The sequence below is a fragment of the Tamandua tetradactyla genome, chromosome 26, assembly GCF_023851605.1.
Source record: "Tamandua tetradactyla isolate mTamTet1 chromosome 26, mTamTet1.pri, whole genome shotgun sequence".
Classification (NCBI taxonomy): Eukaryota; Metazoa; Chordata; class Mammalia; order Pilosa; family Myrmecophagidae; genus Tamandua; species Tamandua tetradactyla.
The window spans coordinates 14,000,145-14,023,912 of record NC_135352.1 but is presented as its reverse complement, the minus strand read 5'-3'; the positions used below and the strand labels follow the sequence as shown (position 1 = coordinate 14,023,912).

At 40.9% G+C, this 23,768-nt stretch overlaps 1 long non-coding RNA gene across 3 annotated transcripts in view; it reads right to left on the bottom strand.

Moving 5' to 3' along the window:
- Positions 1-22,075, bottom strand: part of LOC143669726 (uncharacterized) — a 28,965-nt gene extending 6,890 nt beyond the window's left edge. Inside the window, exons 1-3 of one of the 3 annotated variants that reach the window (XR_013169018.1) lie at positions 22,023-22,075; positions 21,054-21,326; positions 4,694-4,891 (exon numbers count right to left, since the gene is read on the bottom strand). This is a non-coding gene — a long non-coding RNA (uncharacterized LOC143669726). Of the gene's footprint in view, positions 1-4,693; positions 4,892-11,161; positions 11,271-19,181; positions 19,373-21,053; positions 21,327-22,022 lie in introns of those variants that run through there. The other 2 variants (XR_013169017.1, XR_013169019.1) reach the window with 2 other exon arrangements.
- Between the last annotated feature and the right edge of the window lie 1,693 nt (positions 22,076-23,768).

Sequence of the window (23,768 nt, the reverse complement as noted above, 5' to 3'; positions counted from 1 at the left end):
TATTTATTTATTATCCTTAGTTTTTCACTCATCTGTCCATACCCTAGATACAAGGAGCATCAGACACAAGGTTTTCACAATCACATGGTCGCACTGAGGAAGCTATACTGTTATACAATCATCTACAAGAATCAAAGCTACTGGAAAACAGGTCAACAGTTTCAGGTATTTCCCTCTAGTTGGGCATTTCTTTTAAGCAAGCGTATCATCCCACAACCTAGAGATGTGGGAGAAAAGCATGCATTTTTCATTGTTGTAGTGATCACCACTCCATTTTGCACTGTCAGATTATTTTTGCTGCCTCCCTTAATTGAACGGTGAAGGCTTGGGGACATATTATCCATCTCTGTAATCACAGAAGCTCACACAGTACCACACACAAAATAAATGTTTGTAAATATTTACTAAGTGGATATCAGAGCAGAATGCACGTTCCCACAGAAGATCACTGCCCCTCCTATCTAAGACCATTGTCTCACCAGACATCTGGAGCCTCTTCCCTTCCATCTCTCAGAAATATCACCATTGAGGATCACATTTCTCTCTTTTACTTTCAACCTGGATTTCTACATCCCACTGACATTTACACCTATTCAAGTCCAAATTCTTACCCATCTCCCACCTCTCACAGTCAAATTCTTGAAGGTTTCTTTTCTCTCTCTCCTTTTCCTCACCTCCCACTCATTTCTCATCCCACTCCCAGCTGACTTCCCTCCTGTCTCTCCACTGATGCTAAACTTATTAAGTGATCTTCATGTCACTAAATCCAATCCTTGCCTTACCTAATCTGTAAACAAGGTTTGACTCAGAAGACTGCTGTTTTCTTCTGAAACAACATTTTCCTTGGCTTCAATCACACAGCTCCTTCATGGCTCCTCCTCCTCACTAGCTATCCTTTCTCTGTCTCCTTCTCTTTGCCTGCTCATCTTTATTTTACTCAAGACTCCAACCTAGATTCTCCTCTCTTCTTTTTCTGTACTATTTTCTATCTTGTCCATGCTCACAGCTTTAACACCACTCATTCAAAAGTGAGTTTCAAATCTTCTATCTCCACCTAATACTCTCCACTGAGTTTCGGACTTGCAGTATATATCCACCTCTTCTTCCAGATGCCTCAAACATACTAGATATAATACTAAATCCTCTCTCCCTACCCCAGTCCTGGTCCACTTTCACTGTCCTTCCTATCCCAGTGAATGGCACTGCCATTGGTCCAGTTGTACAATTTAAGAGACCTTGAGTCATTCCTGATGCCTCTTTCTCCCTCACACCCCACATTTGATCCATTAACAAATCCAGTCCATTTTACATCCCACTCATCTTTCAGTTATGGCCACTTGTCTTCTATGCCCCACATCCCTAACTCCAACCACCATCACTCCTGACTATGTCACTCCCAAAAGCATTTCACAGTGTTTCTATACCCACGTGTCATGGTCAGATTCATGTTTCAACTTGACCAGGTGGCTGTGCCTAGCTGTCTGGCTTGTCTGTTGCTATGAGGACATTTGATGGACTTAAATCATGATCACATTGACTGCATCCACAGCTGATTGCATTTGCAATTATTTGTAATCAGCTAAGTGGAATGTCTTCTGCAATAAGTGATGCTTGATCTAATCACCAGAAGGCTTTTAAGGAGTATTCAGAAGAAACAATCACTCTTTCTGTTTCAGCCAGCCAGCTTCTCCTGAGAGTTCATTGAGAATCTTCATGGGAGTTGCCAGTTTGTGGCCTGCCATACAGACTTGGACTCTACATCCCCATGAGTACATGAGACAGTTTTATAAATTTTGTAGTTACAGATATCTCCTGCTGATTCGGTTTCTCTAGAGAACCTAGCTAATACACCATTTTTGCTATCTTCCAGTCTATTCTTCACACTGCAGCCAAAAAGATGTCTTCGAAATATTTTCTAATTGTGATTCCCACTACCTCTTCTCCCTATTCTACCCAAATCTTTCAATGTTTCTCAGTGTTCTTAGGAAAAGACTAAATTCTCATCATCAATAAATAATCCTTGTGCCCTCTAACTCCCTCCTCATTTCACATCATGATTCCCACTGCTCTCCAGTTTCTGACTACATTCCTCTTCATTCAAGTCCTTAACCATCCCAACTGTGAAAAATTCAGCTAGTTCTCCTCAGTTAAATATCCTCACAGCACCATGTGCTTTTCCTTCATAGGACTTATTAGACCAGTAATTTTATGTTTTTATGCATTTATGTGTTTCTCTGCCAACATCTGTCTTTCTCAGCAGAATATAAACTTAATGAGGATAGGACCATGTTTATTTTTGGTCATCATAGTATCTACAGCACCAATCACAGTGCCTGGAGCATACTAACATTCAATTAAATGAGTCCTATAAATAGCAAAATCAACATATCAATTAGGTAATTAATCAATAAGTAAATGAGGTTTAGGATTATATGTATTCATCACATTAGATTACTCATCATATGAGGCAGTTTTTACTTCTATTTACACTATGTTCATATTTTTTTATACAAGACGACCAAATTCTGATGCCTAAAGAAATGACAATACATTTGAGGAGATGAGAGAGCCAGAGAAGATCATATTGAAATAGGAAGGTACCTTAATGAGGGCTCTGAGTTAGGACTAGTGCCAGCTCTGCCCCTATCCTGAAGCTTGATCACAAAGAAATCACTTCCTTCCCTGGACCTCTGGTTGTTCATCCAAGAAATGAGAGGGTTGTTCTAAACAGGGAGGCTTCCCCCTCGAACATGTGATATGATCCATGAGAAGGGTCACCCCATTGCCTGTCACCACCCTCTAAAACTACAATTCTCTCTATAGGGAAAGGAAAAGGGGTTTTTTCAAAGGCAGAGGATTTCCTTCTCTGTAGCTAAAGTAGTCCTGGTAGATCTTGATGGGCCACCCAAATGGAAATGTACCAAGAAAAATAACACTAAGTCTCAGTAGGGTACATTTTTATCTTTCTACCAGATCAGATCCAAGGAAAGGGAAGACTGTGTCTAATTCACCAATACCCCATTTCCAGAAATGATTTAAGTAGAAATAGCAGGTGCCATATTCTGGTGGTGCATTATAGAAGGAGAACTGTGAGGTGCAAAGTCAGGACCCATGTTCTCCATCAATGGCTATGAGTTTTGAGCACAATCATTTGACTCCTCCAAGCTTCAGTTTTTTGAATTTGAAAATATATACAGCAGATTCTCATTATATGTGGATTCCATATTTTCAAATTCACCTATTCTCCAAAATGTACTTCCAACCACAAAATCAATACTTGCAGTGCTTTCCTGATCATTCCTGGACATGTGCAGAATCATGAAAATTTTAAGTCTCCTGACATCCAACAAGGCCACACTTAATCTTGTTTCAGTTTTCATTCTGTAAACAAGGGTCCTTTTTACTGTATATTTAGTGCCACATTTTTGTGCTGTTTATTATAATATTGTTGTCTAAAATGACCCCCAAGCCTAGTGCCAAAGTGTTGTCTGGTGTCCCCAAACACACAAAGGCTGTGATGTGTCTTAAGGAGAAAATACATGTGCTAGATAAGCTTCGTTCTGGCATGAGTTACAGTGCTGTTGACCTTTAATTCAATATTAATGAGTCCACAATGTTGATTAAATAAACAGAAGTGAACTTCAAACCAGATTGATCAGTTGATGAAATCGTTGTGACCAGAGGCTCATAGGAAACTATTTCCAACTATTTCCCCTAGAACTAACAGCTCAGCACTCGCTAATTCAGTGTCCATGGCAACTTCATAGAATATAACTGCCGTGAATAATTAGAATCAACTGTACCTAACTGGCTTACTTCATAGGGTGGTCATTGTGTTCACATGAAACAGCACTGTGAAAATAATTTGAAAACTTTAAAGTGCTATAAACATGGGTTTTCAGATGCCCAGAAGATGCCCCCAAGGAATAAAAGCAAATAGAGTCATCGTGACACCAATTTCATAGTAATTACTCTCCAGCGGCCACTTGGTGTCAACTCCCAGTAGACCAAGACATTAGTTGTTCATTCCTCCTTCTATACAGTTCAAGATCACAGGGTTTGAAAAGCCCTAGACTGCTCCAAGTACTCATCTGAGAATTTCAGGATTATTTAGTGAAAAGTAATTAGTCACCTTGCAGAATGATAAAGGTTTTAAACCCACATGTTTAGGAAAATGACAGCACCATCAACAAGTAAATATCAATAACAAGCAGATAAAAGTATGTTAGAAGGGGTGCAAGGGTAGTTCAGTGGTAGAATTCTCACATGCCATGTGGGAGACCAGGGTGCGAGTCCCAGCACTTCCCAAGAAACAAACAAATAAGCAAAAAAAAAAGAAAAAAATTCAACAAATGGTGCTGCAATAACAGGAAAAATAATGAAATGTGATGCCACCATACAGCACACAAAAAAATATATGTATGTTAGAGATAGTCTATTTCATAGTATTAAATAGAATGAAAAAATAGTAGTTGCCAGAGAAAATCTACTTGCTGTTTCTGATTAATTAATAACTTTTCAACCCTTACTAGTTCCTCCAAACTAAATGAAGTTCAAAAATAGAATGCAGGCCCTGATGCCATGGAAATTTGTTTTTTATGTCATTTGTCATAGATGGCAAGTACATTCCATTCACTTAACAGGTCTTAAAATCTACAAACAGAAGGCAGAATGGAAGGAAAAGAGCCAGAACCTGAATTTCCCAGTGCTTCCTGCAACTCATTGATTGAAGATTCTAAGTAATGAGTCAGTTTTCCTCTTTCTCCCTTTCAAATACTTTTCGTGATAGCAAATGAGGACGTCAAGCTTCAGCACCTTCACATCTCAGGATAAATGAGATGTCACCTCGGGCTGCCATCACTGTCTAGATCCACACAGCAAAAACTAGAGCCTGAAACAAAGTCAATGAGTTTGGTGAGTCAGAGAAAAGAGACTTGCTTCTCTGGACTTACACAGCCTGCTCAAACTGCAGGGTGGTAATTAGGGATTGCAGAGGGGAGGTGACTCCGGGAGGGGAGAAAGAGGAGGAGGAAGAGGTACTTCAATAATGGCCATTTCCTTCTGCCTTGTCACAGGAAAACCCTCCAAAGTTCCTACAAAGAAGAGTTAGTCTGGGGAAGCTAAGAATGGGGGCTCTGGAGTCAGAGAACTTGGCTGCAATCCTCATTGACCATTCATTCACCACAAGACCTGGGACTGTTTGATTCAACTTACTGTGCCTTGATTTCTTTACCTGTAGGCATGGAGGTAATACTATAGAGGACCTACTTGTTGGGCGATTGTGAAGGTTGTGAAGTGCTTGGCACAGGGCCTAGCACAAAATAAAGGCTTTGTCAATGTCAGTTACTGTTATCAGAGAACATGGTAAAGACCCAAAGGTACAAGTAAGGGTAACAGGGCTGAGAGAACAGAAGAACCCATTTCTTTGGGAGAATATTGTGCATGTATATGATTTTTTTTATGACTTTCTATTCAATGTACAAGGTCATGCTAATATTAGCCTGAAAGGCTTTAACCAAATTGCTTCTTAACTTCCCTCCAATAATGTTCCCTCCAGGAATGGAGCTACTTGACAGGTAGAAAGTGTCCATCACTTAAAATCAGAGTTTTGTGGGAGTGTACTCTTTTCGTATCAATTACCCACATGTTAGAAACAAGAACTGCATTTGAGCTCGCCAGGATCAAGTTAAAGCAGCTAGAAGATGATTAGGTATTCTCCAGATCTCTTCCTATTCTATGGTCAGGGACTCACACATCCCACCTTGTTTCAAGCCGTGATGGACTTTTCTTTGTTTCTCTGCCTCATGCCTGACACTGAGATAAATATCCCTTTTCTTCTCTTCTTGAGTGGGCAAAATTGAGTCTATGGCCCTTCTCAGGAACCCCCTTCTTTGAAAAGGTGCCAGTCAGCCTCTTCTCAGGAGGGCACATACCTCTTCCATTTCCTTGATCAGGACAACTGAAGGTGCATACAGTGTGGCCAAAGTCTGATTAAATGCTAAGTAAAGAAGCCAGAGGAAAAACCAGAGCTCCCTTTGTAATCTTGGGAAATTCCTGAAATTTCCTGAAAGAATCAGGAATTTAGTAATCCAAGAAAAATGTGAACTAGAAGCCATTAATATTCATTAGAATCATGTGGGAAAAGATAGTGAGAAAGCAGATGTAAAGACAGGTTTCATGACAATGTAGTAACCACAAAGCTCCACTATCTCACCAAATCCACCATTAACCCCATCTATCTCCAATGAATGAAGACATCTAAACCTCAATGCTAACAGTTGTACTAGAAATGGTTCTCATCTTCGAACTCAGGAGCACAGCTCCCACTTCCATGGCAGAGCAGCAGCCATGGCAGTTATAAGGCAGGGTTACAATACAGATGCCCACAAACAATATGATGGCCCTCAAAATTTGGAATCATGACCACCTCAGACTCCAGAGACCCACTGCTTTCATGACAAGTTTCTGCTTTCAAAGAAAGGTTTGGGCTGGGGGCATAATGCCGCAAACGTGAATAATTAAGTGTCAACATTCTGCATTTGCCTTATTGAACTCAATGATCTGTTTTGATTAGCAAGAGCTATCTTTATTTAGGCTTCCTTTCACTTCCCCATAGTGTGTGTTGGGTAGGGAAATGGTGAAGGGAAAGAGGACTTGGCTATGGAGACAAGTATGAAGGAGGAGCAAGACATGCTAAATTGGACATCAGTGACATAAAAGAAAAAGACACTGGAGAGAAAAATGTTTCTTCTAAATTTTTCCATTTCTTCATTGCCATATAGACTTCCAAGCATTAGAATATTTCCAAGTACTTCCAACATGCTTTTCGTCTTCATTTGATGAATGTAGTCCAGCGGTTTGTGAAAAGGAGAACCGAATACATTTTAAAGATGCCAATTCTTCCCCAATCACAATTAAAATACCAAGGGATATCCTTTTGGAACGTAGCAAAACAGTTTGAAATTTATCTGGAAAAATAAATAATAGATACATAGAAGACAAATTTGGCAAAACAAAAGTGACAAGAGGATACTACCCCATCAGAAATGAAAATACATTGTAAAATTGTAATATTCAAACAGCATGGTTCTTAGCGTAGCTAGAAGTAAAAACTTAAAATTGTGGAAATATAACTCATAGCAAACTCTGAAATCTGTTCTACCACTAATTGTTGTGATATGTTTTAAAATTTATTGCTTTTTTTGTATATATTATTTTTCACAAAAAAGAAATTAAAAAGTTGATTGTAATGAACAACAACAACAAAAAAAATGCAGCGTGGTATTGGCTCCAGAATTGACAGATAAATAAAAGAAAACAGACAAACCAGAAATAAATCTTGATGTCTATAATGATTTAATTAATTTAAATTATTTTAAATTTGATTTTAAAAAATTATTTTAAATTTGATTTAAAAAACAGTATCGCAAATTAGTAGGTAAAAGTAGGACTGCTCAATAAATGGTTTTGGTGCAGTTGGCAACATATTTTCAAGGCCAGCTCTTACTAGATAATTGTTCTAAGTCACCCTTTCTCGAGTGCCCCCAACTCTTTCTGAGTGCTCTGTGTCACCAGAGCTCAGAAAGAGTTGTCTTGCATTCTTCCATTCTGGTCTTCCCATACTGGTCTCCCAACATTCTCTCTGCTGCCCATGACCTTCCTGAGATCACAACTTTGATGGGCATCATTATCATCCATTGCCAGCACCACTCTTGGGGGGAGGACTATTCTACCCTCCCAAATATTTCTTAGGACAAAATATGGTCACAGGTTTCCTTAACTTTCATAGCTCATTCAGGACCAGGGCAATTTTGAAGATCAGAGATAAAAAGGAAATATGATGTTGAACAACTCCTGATATGGTTCAGTAGCAAGATCGGTCCTGCTCAGTTCTTCACCAAGAAAGAAATTTCAAACCAGATTACCAGTTTTGGCACCCAACTGGTCCCTAGGAGATCAGTCATCTTTGCCATGCCAAACAATGAAAATGTCACTGTTTCACGCATGTTCCCTCTTCTCAACCCTATCACCTCTCTCTACTTCTCCTCTGTTCCTGTTGTGGACACTGAATTGACCATCCAAGAGCCATCCACGACCCCCTCTTGCTTACTCTAAGTATAACTGCAGGGAATGGAAAAGATTCTGGGAAATCTTTTAAAGGCCACAGACTGACCTTGAACCTTTTGGTCCTTTTCCCTTTATCATGCTTGAAATTTGGATGCAATAATGTCTAGAGCAGCTGTCCTCATCATGAGGATGAGAGTCGAGAGGCAAGGACAGCAGAGTGGTAGGAGAGAGACCTTGGGATATTGATGACATCATGGACTCCAAAGTGTCTCTCCCCAATTTTTTTTTCCTAAAACAAATAAATTCCTTATTCGCTTAGGCCTCTGATGGTTGAGTTTTGTTACTTTCAGTCAAACATTATGTCAGTTGATAAACTTCCTTACTAACTGAATAGGCACAAAGAGCAAATCAGCAATCCTGCCGCATAAACCAAATATTCACCTGAGATGCAAGGGCCTCTAATTATTGTAATGGTTTTAAGTGTAAAAGCATTTTCTTTTGACAGCACTTCCCACTAGGCCAAAATTCATAATTACAATGATTCCCTCCCCTCTCCCCTTCCCAGAGTTCTACTTTTATAAATAAGGAATGGTGTTAAGGGATGTTAATTTTGGCAGGATAGTTTATGCCATTAAAAATGTTTTAATATATTTAAGAACAAGTACTTCAGGCTATTTATTGCCTCTGAGGAAAGACTACTGAGTAATCATAGTTTAAACCACTAGTGGTTTAAATGAGTTCACTCTGCTCAAAAACAGGTAATACAAAAATAAGTTGTATTACTTCCTGACCCCATTAGTATTGGGTTTGGTCAAGGGGCTCAATTTGGTCAATGGCATGTGAGCAGACATGATGGGAATTTAACTTCAAACATGTTTGCTGGCTTGGCTTTCCCTCTTCCCCTTTTGCTCTCAGCCATAATAAAAACAAGTTCTGATAGTCAATGATCTCAGAAAGAAGAGGCAAATGGAACAGTCAAGAACACAACCTATAGCCTGAAGCACAAAACCATGAGCAAGTCATAAAGTTTGATCTACTAAATCATTAAAAATTTGAAGATTTTTGTTATGCAGTGTCTGGCAGTAATAGCTAACAAACACACCTCCAAATGCTTTCCATCTCACTTTGAGTAAAAAGCCAAAGTTGTCTCAGTAAGCTGAAAAGATCCTCAGATTCTAACTCCCTTTGCCTTGCTGACCTCATCTTCAACTACCTTCCTCCTTTCTGACTCGGCTCCAAATACCCCAGCCTCATTGTTCCTCCTCTAACATGTAACGTGCCAGACAGATTTCTGCCTTAAGATTTTGCACTTGCTGTTCCTTCTGGCTGGAACAGTTTCTCCAGCTACTTGCATGGTTCATTGTACATTTTCTCCAGCTACATGCATGGCTCATTGTACATTTCCCTCTGATCTTCATGAAGTCCTCATCTCATTGAGGACTTATCTAGCCAACCGATTTTAAACTGAGCTCCCCAGTTCTCTCTTTGCCTTTCCTTGCTCTACTTTTCTCTGCAATATTTATCTATGTATCTGTCCTTCTCTCACCACCACACCAGAAGGCAGCTACGTCTGTGCATTTTGTTCACTGCAGTAGTCCCAGCATCTATCTAGAACAGTGCCTAGCATATAGAAGGAAAGTAATAATTATTCATGAATTAATAATTATTTATGAGTGAATAACAATTTACTCACTCATTGACACATGAATTAATTAAAACCCCAAAATAAAGATAAAAGATATAAATGACATTTCATAAAAGAGGAGATATAGATAGCTAAAAGAAGAAATTTGGAAGATCCTCACTGTAGTCAAAAGGCTAGGAATTAATATTATAGAGAGTTGTGTTTTCCCCTTGCAAATTAGCAAATGTTTTAAAGGATTATAGTACTTATGTTGGCAAGTAGTCTCTTTTATTGGCACAGATATCCTCACACATTGAGGATGGAATTACGTAGAGATTCAGCCTTTTGAGGAAGCAATCAAGTGTCTTTAAAGTTCACATCTCATTTAGTAATTTCCTTTCTAGGAATCCTTCCCAAAGAAATAATTAGTATTTAACACAAAGAATTGTACATTGACAAATTCCTTGTAGCGTTATTCATAATGTTACAAACTTAGAACAACCTAAGCATTCAACAATAGAACGGTTAAATGAATCACGGTGCTTTGAAGTTTACTACATGACATTTGCAAATACTGTTTCAATGATAGGAGAAGTTGCTCACAAAATAATATTAAGTGGAAAAGCAGAAAATAGAATTGCATACATAGTATATTACCAATAATGTAAGTAAAAGAACATACATAAGAGTGAAAAGACTGGGAACAATCTATCAAAATATTAGTGGCTATCTCTTTGACCTGTAGTTATGGCTGACTTTCACTTTCTTCAACATGTTTCCTAGCCTTTCAAGATTCTCTATGATGATCACATATTGTATTAAAATTTATTTTAGGTAAAAGAAAGTACGATGGACATTTGAGCCCAGTCTCTATGGTAAGAGAAAACCAACCCAGGATCCCAGGAAATGATGCTGCTGAATGCCAGAGCCTTTCTTTCCATATTTTAATTCTAAAATATTTTACTTTAGAGGGAAGAAGAAATAAAATCCCTGTTTGTTCCAACTTTCACATGTTTCATATAGCACTATTTTTTTCTCCAATAGTTTGTAGCTCCTTCAGGGCCGAAGCTGTACGTACTCTTTTAGGGTCCCCCAGGTTCAACCTGGGCTTGACACACTGTGCAGGGAGCAGAGGAGCACATAGGAAGACTGAAGTATAGGTGAGGAACACAGAAAAACAGGAGCAGTAGAAATGAGGGTGGGAAAGTTGGAGAGGAGAAAGTTGCTGAAGGGTGGCAGAGTGGAGGCATAGAACATATGGAAGGATGGGAGAGTCAACCAAAAAGGAAAATAGAGGCTGAAAAAGCAAGGAGAGGCATAGGACCTGGGAGGGAGAGAAGCATCCATGAGATGGTTAGCCAAGGCAAATGCCAATATCACATTCTGTGAAAACTGAATTCTAAAACCATCCTCTTTTATGACATTGAGCTAAGTCCAATCTAAAGATGACCCAAAGTGGAAAGTTCTCACCTGTTCTGCATCAGCTCCAGAAGACTCCTGAGAAGACCACAACATGCCACTACAGGAGTCCTTGACTCAGCTGGATCACAACCAGCACTGAGTGACTCACCACCACCACATAATTTGGAAAAACACAGACACAGTAAGAGCTGACTCAGGGGCACATGGGGTATCCAAGGCCCATTGTGGTCACTCTCCAATTAACAGACAGTTGGGTAGAGGAGCGGATACATGGGTGGGCGGGACATGTACATGATACAGCTGGGCCATAAGACGCGGAGAGACAAGTCACTCCAGTTGGCAATCTCAATATTCCTATTCTCCTTAGTCCAAAGAAGGCACATTTTTATCTTGAAACGGGGTAGAAGGTAGTGGTGGCAAGAAGCAAGGACGTGTGGCTATCAGTCATTCAGTCTCCAATGCATCATTTCCTCATTCAACATCTCCACACCTTTGTCTATTGGGAAGCCCCACCTGGCCTGTGTGTGCTTCTCAGTTGTCTTCACTAGTTCCCCCACCACCTCTCCTACAAGGGCATTGGCATAGATGTTCCATGAGCCAGCAGCCCAGAGCCAAGCCCATCTTACTCCTTTCTGGTGGCTTTGTGAAGTTCTCACCATGGGGTGGTGGGTAGGGATGTTTAGCATCTTCTCTCTTTCCTAGAGTGAGGATGAAAGCTTCACTCCAAAGGATGAAGGGAGGTCCAGGGAGAGGCCAAACACAACCTGTTGAAGAAGCTTTATAAGCAGATAGAGCACCTGGGCAAGATGACCAATAGGGGGACAGAAAGTAAATACTCTGGGACACTAATGGGTGAGCAGGTCCTGACTCCGGGGTGATAGTGGATAACTTGGCAAACTATCATCCATATGCCAGAACTGATAAAAAATACCACAAGTCATGGATAATTCCCGAGGATCAGTCCTTATGCCCAGTCAGAGATTTCATAAACACATTAATCTGTGTCTCCCACTGGAAATGGAGATCCAAGTGGTGGGCATGATAGGTAGGTAGGTATAGCAGAAATCTGCTCGTGCCAAGTGTGGGATCAGTGTGCTCAGTCCCTCAAAGAGTACAATCCAATGTCAACTTCTTGGCCATCTAGGAAGTCAATCAAATGTTCTGGGATTATGTTTCCTAATCCAGCCTGGGAGATGTAAGAATCAGAGGCTATCTGAATTGACAGAGCACTTGACCCAAAATCAGAACTTGGAAAAGGTGGTTGTTATTATTAAGGGGCTATTTTAAGTTAGGAAGGATAAAAAGGGGGGTAAAAAATATTTCCTTCTTCCAGAATTGATAATCCAAACACAGGTAATAAGATGAATGCACAATAACCATGATACGGAATAGGATTACAGGAAAGGTGTATATTTCTATGCAAGTTCAGAAGTTACAACCCCCGGTGACTGGAGGTAAAGGTACTGGATTAGAAGGAGCCAGTAGGAAAACCTTTCTAGAATGATGGGCTTTCTGCCAAGCATTGAGGCAGAGGAAGCAGCAGAAACAAAGGTCCAAGGCAGAAGAACAAGGGTCTATTGAGGAACAGCTGAGTTATAAAGTTCAAGCATGAGAAAATGAGATTAATTAAAAGGGTGGTCTTGGGACCAAGTGGTAAAGGACCTGAAATCCAAGCTAAGGAGTTGGTACTTAATCTGGTGGTCCATGGAGAGCTATTGGAGGCTATTGAGCGGGAGAGTTGCTTTCTTTATAGCTGTTCCTGGCTAAATTAGGCATAAGTAGTACATTAGAGTTGGAAAGAGAAGACCCAAAAATAGCTCTTGACTCAGAAACAGGCATAGGGAGAGGTAATGAGAAACAGGGCTCTGATCAAAGCAGAGGGGTTAATTAAATATCTAATTATTGTGAAAGTCCATTTAAAACTCTAATTCACTAGGGGTAACCACTGTGGAAGGAACTTGAAAGCTGAGTACTTCTCTTAACTCTTTGACAGATGCAAAAAAAGTGTATCTTGGCTTTCTGTGGAGGAGAAATGCTAAAGATATTTAGTAGATACCCACACATACATGTGTGTGTCTTCTCGTGTAGATCTACCCCCATGCACAGTACTCTACAACATTATGTCAGTAACTCGCCAAAAAGATATTACACAGGAAAGGATAGGTTTCTAATTTTGATTCCTTATCCAGGGGACAGATGCTGAGATAATTCAACTTGCTCCATCTGGCTAAGGTTTACCAGGTATTTTTAAAATTATTCCTGTTATGAAGTTTCACATAATTATTTGAATAATTGGTAATCAACTAATATGTCATTTTTACCATTGACAACTGGGAATTAGTGAGCAGCTGGCCATGGGCGTAATTGGTGGCATTGGTCTTAAATCCCATTATCACTTGAGGCAGTAACTGTGTACACAGCAGGGTAATAGATATTAGAGCAAAACAAAACTACCTCCTTCGTGTTGTAGATTGTTTTGTGATTTAAAAAATATTTTCACCTCTCCTACATCATTTGAGATACAAATTTTGTTCCTCTTAGGTGGCTGAAAAGCAGGCTCAGAACAAGTAAGAGGTGCATCCACACACATACCCTTACTATCAGGAAAAGTTAGAGCTCAGATCTAACTCCTAGCTCAGTGCTCTTTCCACTGTGCCAAAGTGTGTGCAGGTAGACATTATGGTCCCTGTCCTCACAAAAGTAAGGAACTACAACCTGGCTCATAAGAGAAAATGAGCAAGGAAATAAGGTGAAAATGAATAAGCACCAGATTTTGTGGTCATGGTGAGAGTTGAAAGAAGGGAATAGCAAAGAAGACTCCCGAAGGAGGTGTATAGTTCTCCTTCAATAATAGAGAGTCAAATTTTAAAAATCTTAAGCAAGACACACTTCCTTCCCATGTTGTAAGCATTCAAGACTGATATAACAGGAGCTCATATGACCACTTCATGGTGTTAGGGATCAGGACGGCATCCCTCTTTGTGGTTCTGCAATTTTAGTGTACATCCACACAGTCTGAAATAGATCATCACCGTGTCTACATCCCAACCGGTAGAAGGGGACAAGGAAAGAGCATGGCCTTCTCTTTAAGAAGTTGCACAAACCCATAGGTGAGAACTTGTTCATCTGATCAAACTTCACTATGAGAGAAATTGGGACATATGGTCTTTGCTCTAGGTAGCCATAGTTCTAGCTGAAATTCTTTTACTGTAGAAGAGGAGCGAAGGAGTGTTGGAGAATATTTAGCAATCTCTGCCATAAGGGGGAGGCTCATCTGGGCCTTGAAGGATGAATAGGAGTTTGGAGGGAGGCAGCATCAATGACACAGGTGGATAAAGGGAAGAAAGAAAGGGCATCCTAAGCAAACAGGACTATATTATCCAAGCTGGGAAGTAAGAATGAGCATGGTGGATTCTAGACATCAACCTTTCAGAAGACGCAGCCAAAAAAAGGAGAATAAAGTCAGATGTGTTAGCTGCAGCCAGATATAAAATGGACTTCCAAAATCCTGCTGAGTGGTTTGAATTTGAGCTATTATAGATTCTTAGGGGGGAAATGTTTGAAGAAAAGTTGTTGTTCCAGATTATACAGAACGAATTAGATGAAGATGAGAGCCAGGAAGACCTGGTAAAGACCCTGCCCAAAGCAAAAGCCCTGGCTCTAGAATAGGGGTGGCGTGAGATGTGTTTCATGGAAGAATAATAGGGCTTGGGTGGGACTGTCAGGATAGAGTCACAGAGACCTCAGAAGGTTCCAGATTGGAGGCTGCCTCCCTCACAAGTGTTCTTTAGTATTCACAGGTAACCATTCACCCTTTCTGTCTGCTCTGGGGGCACATGATGCCAGAACTGCATTCAACAACAAATATTTAATCATAAGCTTCTTGCGGGCACAGTACCTGGCACATGGCAGGTACATAATAAATATTCATTGAATGCATGAATAAGTAAAATGTAGGCACAGAACATGTTGGCCACTGCACCCAGCTGAGGCCATTGAAATCTTCTGAGTAAAATTCTGGATTTTACACAGAAAAGAGCTTACAAGGAATATTCTCTGCAAACTGTCATAGCAACTGTGGCAATTTGTGACATCATAGAGAGAACAGGGACATTAAAATATGCTCTGAGCCAAAATATCTCTTCAGTTCAAACCCAGAAAAGAAAATGCAGACACCAGCTAAGCTGGTTGCATATATTCTCCTCCTTGTTCCCTTTTCTTGTAAGTCCCCTAATTTCCAGAACTAGCTAAATGTTCAACCATTATTTCTGGTTCTTTCTTAATACCGTTCCATGAATGAATCAAAAGGAGGTTGCCATGACAACCACTCGCCTTTCTCTAATCAAGCGCCCTGAATGGCCTTGAGTGCTTCATTGAGATATAAGCCCACCTAGCGCCTGGGCCAGGGACCTCCGACAGTGCACAGCAGCTGAGAAGCTCACCTGACACATGCTGCTGTGGATAAAAACCAGTGAAACATTTCCTTCACATCTCCTTGCACTCTTGTGCCTGCAGCCACTCGCGTGGGCAGGGAGGCACTAGAAGCGATTCTGCAAAAGAGAAACTGCATTAAGAGCCTCTTTTGCAATGGGCCATGAACTGTTTTTTTCCAGCTAACTAATGGCATTCCTGTCTGCTTATACCTAGACAAGCATCCTGATCGAGGAACCAGAGATCTTACTTTGTAGTCCTCAGATATTCTGTACTAGACCAGACAGACAGCTGGGATTTCCATACGGCTTTGAGATGCCCAGGCTTTGAATGTAAGACTCTACTAATTAAAACAGCAAAATAAAAAGCCCAAAGCAAACTCCAGTATTGCATTTCTTATAGACCCACAGTATACGCAAAAGTTTAAAAAAAAAAGTTATGAACCTAAACGAATTCTATATATTTACTAAAATAATTTAGACCGAATAAGACTGGATCAAGATAGTCTCCAAACCAAACCAAGATTTCATTTCATTCATATTTTTCAAAGACCTGAAAGATGGATTCATAGTTAAAATTGCCAAAATTTCCTTGAATGGCATTACCTCTTTTAAGCAGCGCTGAATTACAGGGGTGAAAGTTTTAGACATCATCATCATTATTATTATTACACATTTATTCTGTGATTAGTATGTCCCAACCCCTGCACTTCTCATGCACAATTTCATTTAATTCTAATAGCCACTACATGGTCTTAATATCCCTGTATTACAGATAAGGAAATGGTTAGAGCTTGTTTAAACTTCTTAAGGTCCCACAGGCAGCCAAGATGGGATTTGAACCCAGGATTATAATGCTGTCCTCATATCCACATCATGTTATGTATAAGAGAGGGAAGGAAAGGGAAGGGGGACTGGGGGAGAAAGAAGAGAGAGGGAAGAAGTGGAGTGGAAAATAGGGACAGCGTGGAAGTGAAGCCAGATGATGACCTGACTAATTCAGAGGCAAGAAGGATGCCTCTGTCTTCCTACTGGCAGGGGGGGGGCTTTGGGAATGAAGAGAAAGAACGAGATGGATATCAAAGACAAGCCTGATTGACACAGGTTTCCTGCTTGTCACTGCCTGGGATTCTGGTCTTGAGAATTCCACTGTGTTTAGGCTCACCAAGGATGCTGCTTTGCCTCCTGAAATTCTAATCCAAAATGCATCTAAGCTTTATGTGAAGAGGTTGACGGGAAGATATTGAATTCTGTGGTCCCCAGGTTGATCTCATATATTTTTAGATAGAAAATAGCACTTAGGGTACAGGTAAAAGAAATTTCACTTTCTAAAACCAAACCTTATGCCAGAATGGCAGTCCCTAACTGTAGTAGCAGGTACCCTAAACATGATGCTACATATATAAAAGGATTCTAATTCCCAGTTTAACTCTGATTTATTTAAAATGAAAACACAGGGTATATACGGGATGGTAGGAAAGTGAAACAGGCAAGATACTCTGCTTTTATGCTTACAGATTGTACGACTTACTTTTCTTTGCAAGTATTTTGCAGATAAGTCTTAACTGAACATTTCTAAGAGCTTTTAGAGCTGGTAAACAAATCTATATATCTCAAAAGTAACAGAATAACATCTGAATTTAGACTAACTGTTATACAGAAATGTAGATTTGCAGGCATTAAAAACTGGTTTGGCTACCTGGAGCCCTCAGAAAAAAAAAAGCTAATAATTATCATTATTCCTCTCCATACAAAGTGAGACCAAGGAAGGAGATTTTTTTAAAGGTGAAATGGAATATCTGATGTGTTTGAAAGTATTGAGGGATTTGCAACTGGAGAGAACTCTGAGGTTGACTTACTAATAGAAAATTAAGTATACATACACTCAACCCAAGCTAATTATGAACTCCAGTAAATGAAAAATTGTGCAGCAAAGGAAAATAATCATTTTGTATTACATGGCTCAATTGTGTAGAATGTGTACATAACCATAAAATGCAAAAGGAGACTCATATCACTCAAAATTATAATGAAACCGTTTTATGAGAATGGGAGAAACAGGACATGGTGGCGGTGGTGGTGAGTGTGTGTCTCTTGGAGGCAAGGGAATAAAAGGCAACCAAATCCTCATTTTATAGAGTCAGAAGTCCAGATAAATTAAGTAATAATATGTGAACATACAGGGGTAAGTAACCAAAGATTCAGTAAAAGACTTGAAAATGGCTGCTTCTGAAACCTGGGAATTTTCCAGTGAATGGGGACGGATACTTTTCCTGCCAAACCTTGGAGAATAATTGAACTTTTTAAACCATGTGCATGTATAACTTTGATAGGAAAAAATAAAAAACCTTTATCTTAAAGACTTGTTCACATATGATGTTGATGGACAATTTTTGTTCCACAATTTAGAGCAAAATAAATGTGATCTATCATTATTAATAATGAACCATGGAGACGTTAACATCTTTAAAATGGAACCAATAAACAAGTGATTCCATCACTCAAAGTATCTCAAACCCATGGCTGAACTATTTGAAGAGCCCAAATACTCAGAGCACTTCTCTCTGTCATGACCCATGACAGGCCCTGAGAACGTAGCAGTGTACAATCAGACTCAGCTCTTTCTGTTCCAAGTTCAGTCAAGTGGGGAAGACGAAGCAGTCAAGAGTCACCAGCATTTAGTAGTGTAAGTGGGGAAAGGGCTTGTATTAGTTAGGGTTCTCTAGAGAAACAGAATCAACAGGGAACACTCGCAAATATAAAATTTATAAAAGTGCCTCACGTGACTGCAGGAACGCAGACTTCAAAATCTGCAAGGCAGGCTGTGAAGCTGACAATTCCGATGGAGGGTCTGGACAAACTCCACAGGAGAGGCTCACCAACTGAGGCAAGAAGGAAGCCTGTCTCTTCTGAATCCTCCTTAAAAGGCTTCCAGTGATTAGATTAAGCATCACTTATTACAGGAGACACTCCCCTTTGGCTGATTACAAATGGAATCAGCTGTGGATGCAGCTGACATGATTATGATTTAATTCTATGAAATGTCCTCATTGCAACAGACAGGCCAGCACTTGCCCAACCAGACAAACAGGTACCACCACTTGGCCAAGTTGACACATGAAACTGACCATGACAGGGCTCTACTCAGACTTGGGGTTGGTCAAAGAAGTCTTCCTAGGAAAGAGCAGGCCACTTTGGGGACCAAGCCCAGCAATTATATCCACCTCTCTTTTGACTGAGGCTACATGCCAACCTCTGAGCCGGGCACTGTGATGCGATATAAGATAGAAGGTGACATTTGCTGTCAAAGAACTTCCCATCTAGCTAAGGAGACTACCAAACCCAAGATCAAATGCTCCTATAGGGACAGTCTGGAGAAGAGAAGAAGGTCCAAGAAAAGCACAGCCAGAAAAAACACTCCAACAAAGAAACTCAGACACGAAAGAAGCACCACCCAAACAAATTATTCAGATTCCAACTCAGCACTAAGCTACTCTGTCATTTTTTCTCCAGTGATCCATCCATTTCCAGTAGTACCAATGCCATGTCATTTATTAGGAACAGATTGGGTCATAAATCCTTCCCTTTCTGTAAAATGCTTCTGATTGTGTTGCATATGAGATTTAAACTATACGCACCATCACCACTGGCTGGTCCTCCCCTACTGCCCTGAATGTTACATGGCCCAGCTTTCAGGCCAAAGGTCAGCTGAGCTTCCAAAAACCAAATTCCTCAGACAAGCCCAGTAACTCCTGATGTGTGCGTTCATTATGTGGTTGATAGTCATCGAAAGTCCTCCAAGAATAAATGACCTGCTGATAGGAGCTGAGAAGGTATAAGGAAGGAATTGTGGTTGTGACTGGGAATTGTGACCTAATGGTGACTGGCAAACCCAGAATAGATCCATGGAAATTGAGAGAGTAGAGGTTACCAAGATTTTCCCAATTGGTTTTAGAAGCTTCACTCCACTAAAATGTATTAAAACTCCTTTTTCTCATTTTTTCCATAGAGAATCTCATTCTAAATGCTGAGGACATTTTTTTTTAATCTGTATGCTTGCTTCCTTCTTTATCTGTTTTTAATCACAGACCAAAACTGATGGAATTATCTGTTTGATTCAGTCCAGAGGATATTTTGGTGTGCAAATTAAATAGTGTTCAAAAATGTAAAGAAGTCATTCTGGTGCTATCTAGAGCGGCTTGTTTTTATTCTTAAAAATACACATTTGGTTCTTGGTTTCTAAATTGAGGGTTGTTTTGTTTTGTTTTTTTTAATGTAATTTGGGAGCTGCACACTCAGTTCAATTTATCCAAATTTCTGGCACCAAATTTGGTTTGAGTCCTGGCTTTCTACTCCAGTTAGCTGGCACTGAGGGGATGGCTTGGTTGATTCTGCAAGTTCTTGGCAATAAGAAGTGGGCCAGGTGCAGCACGGCTCTTAAACTGGCTGTGGTTAACCAAGGAGAAACCCAGTCACGGGGCTCAAAATGCTAGAGCTGGAAGAACCCTCTGTGACCATGTACTCCAGTGCTCACATTCAGAGAGGAGGAAACCAGGGACAGAGAGATTGTCCAAGGGGCATCACTAAACGGTACCCAGGGAAAACTGTAAGTCAGACTTCTCAATTGCCTTTTACCCATCTAGACCCTTGAATTGATGGTCCAGGAACTAAAGCAAAATATCATGGCTACCCCCAAGTCCAAAGTCTCAGTCCCCGAGCCTATGCCCAGGTCCAGACTGTGGGAACATCTCCCAGGCCCCAGCAGTGACTCAGGAAAGCACAGGGTGGGTGGAGAAGCCAGCAAGTATTTAAAAAGACCTGAGGTACTCACGAAACTGAGCCTATGCATTCTACAGCCAACCCCGTTGCCAAGGCAATGCAGGTGAGCCTGGAGCTGACGCTCAGGCAAGAAACCCCCCACCTCCTCTCTCCACATTTCCTGAGTAGAATGGGGCTTTTTATGACAGCCTGCCTCTGGTTACTCACTTAATCCAGGCTGCTCATTTTATCCAGATTCCAGCTTTGTGAGAATATTCTGAGCTGTGTAGAAGAGCCCACAGTGTAATTGCCCTGTGCCCTGAACACCCCTTAAGACATGCGCCTGTCCCAAACCCACGTCCTCAGAAACTCCAAGACTTTTGAACCGCAGCCCATCCCCCCACTTCCATCCACCTACTCATATTCACAAGTGCAGAGCCTCCATTGCTCATCTATCAGGTACACCTCCGAGGACTTCCCCATGACAATGTGCCTTCCAAACTGTGTCACCCACCAAAGCCAGTATGAAAGGCATGGGAGACCAACCCCACGTCATCTTTTTTTTTTTAGAAAGAACAGAATGGTCACAATTATGAAAAGAGAAAGCGAGCTCAGTTTCCACTGCAAAGATACCACTTCTGCTTTCAAGCAGGGGCTAAGCCACATTTTGACTCCGTTTCTGTTGATTTTTCCCCAAAGGGTTCCATGACGTGGCTAAAGCTCCCCTCCCCCACCCGGCGGCACACAGATACCTTCTTATTCCTAAGGCAGCTGTCGTTATTAGCATCGGCAGCCCGGCCATATGGCACCCCTGGCTGGGCTCCATCAGGCAGCATCAAGCTCACATGAAGAGTATTTACTGCACACTTCTCTGACATACAAACTCTGCTGCCCCAAGCGCTACCTTTGCCTGGGCGGAACTTCTTCAAGAGCTCATGTGTCAATGGAGGATGTATGGAGATGCCTTATGACTTCAAGTCTTGAATGGGTCCCTCCAAAGATCAGCCTAGAGAGGCAGGTAGGAGCTAAAATAGGACAGGGGAAAGGTCTGCTCTTAACATTACCTGATGTTCTCACTGGCCTGACTGTTATGCCTAATTGGTTACTGAGTGCATCCATGTATCCTGGCTGAGAGCCAAGGACGTCGTTTGAACCCAGATGTAGTCTGCGTATCTGCTGTAGGGTGGGCAGAGGGAATAGCCACAAGCACCAGACAGACCTGCAAGGCAGACTGAGCCTCAGGGTCAAAGAGAGGAACCAAGTCTGGGCAGAAAACCTGAACATGAACTCAAGTCTCTCCTACTCTTGCCCCACTCTACTGTGGTAGCTTTGTACTTGAAAGAGCCTGAAATTACCCTTTATATATTACCCTCACACCCTCTTCCTATACCCTAAAAACCACCAGTAGGCAAATTCAGGGAAGAGTTTTGTTCTTGAGTCTATTCCTCCGAGGAAGTAGGTACAGCCCTCAGCCAGAGGTGACCCTATTTATACCCCAAAGTAGACACTTTCTGCCCCATGAAGGAACTGAATGAGCTGGAAATCAAAGAAATATCTAGAAGGCTAAGGGCTATGAATAAACTTTCAAAATTTGAGTGTGTAGATTTCTTTAGTATTTGTGGGACACAACTTAGAAACTGTCTTAATGTAATGTCCTTATTTAAGGTATAGCCATGTACATATGTGTATGTTGGAATATACAAATGAAATAAATCACTAACCCAAACACTTTACTTTTTAGAGACCATGTGTAGGGTGTGGATTAGACTCTCTGTAGCCTCTGAATGATCAGGGGAATGGTACCAGATCTTCTAAACCATCGTGGCTTGGTTCAATTGTGAAGTGAATATAGCATCATCACCCCTGAAGTGTGAGCAGAGCAAATAAATGATGTATGTATTTATTGAGTACACCATAGGTGCTCAATAAATGTTCGTTCTTTCCTCCTTGCCTCCTTTTCTTCCCAAATTGTAGACTTGTGATGTTGGCGTCCATACTCTGCAGCCCCAGAAGAGTGAAGAGATTTTAAAAAAATAGCAAGAACCTGCTAATTTACCTTGATTTGTTTGGGTGGGGATGAGGGAGACCAATATTTTGCTATCTTAGGATGAATGTCATGAAATGACCTCTACTTGGTCTAAAAGTGACCCATTTCCAAGTTTTCTAACAGAGGGCTAAGTGTCTTAAGTGTATGACTCTCCCTTCTTGTCCTTCTTGGACAAAGAAAAAAACAGACACAACAAATCAGTATGGAGGTCATTGAAACCTGTCTTTACAAGCTATCTAGAGAATTTTATGCCTATTCCTCACTGTCTAGTGAATACTATTTCATGCAATATGAATATCTGACTACAACTGTCAAAACAAAACTCTGCCACTCCAGAGTTAAAACATGCCAGCTCTGGGCTCTTTGCAAAAGGAGGTTTTGAAAATCTTAAAATGGTTCCATCAGCCAGGGTCACCCACCGAGCTGTGTCTGTGCCTGTGTGGTCTGTGAACACGGTGGAGAAGGGGATGATTCATTGTCAGGGGTCTCCACCGAGAGCCCTGAAAGAGTGCAGACAAGGAGAAGTGCATTCAGAGACAGCCAGGCACGGGGATTTTCCAGTTTGCCTTCCCAGGACTGCCTGTGACAACACAGCTCCACGCATCAGGCGGAAGAATCCCATTCACGAAACTGTACGTGATTCCTCAATTCATTGAGAGACACAGAAATATTTGTGTCGCAGTTTGATTGTGAGTTAATCCCATCTAACCCGAAACATCCTTCCCTGTGCACAGAGGAGCCTGGAATTCTGTGTTGCGGGTGTGAGTCACAATGGCTTTGTCGCTAGGCAGAAATCCATCTAGGCTCAAGTGAGAGAGACAAGACAGAAAACTGTGCAGGAAAGAACTTCTTATCCAGCCCTCATGACTGCAGTTAGTGCCTGGGGGCTTTTATGGCAACCACCCCAAGGCAAGCAGAGGCAACATTTGGATTACAACATCTGTGTGTAAACAACCAAATCTCAAAAAGGTCATTTTCACTTTCTTCCATCCTCTCTCTCAGAAATCTACACTGTACACTGTTTCCTGGCCTTTCCAGCAAGGAGACAGTCAACAACAGTGGGGCAGTTGCCATATTGGGGGAATCAATTTCGAAAGCAAATGAGGTTAAAATGTTCCTTAATGAGGCTTAACTCTGCAGGGGCCATTCAATATCAGAGAGTAATACACATATTTGAATGGATGAATAATCTTATGTACTCTAATAACAATCCATAAAGCTCCAGACATACAGAAAGATGCATTTTAATAATTGATCAATGAAAATAATCAGGAGTGACAGTTCAGCTCACAAATTGGAAAAAACGTTAAATCCATTGAGAAATAAAACCAAAACACAAAGGCCATGAAACAGTCCATTAGAGTCCTAGAAAAAGCATTTGTGATCTTAGGGTGTGAAATCCCAATACCTCAGCACGAAT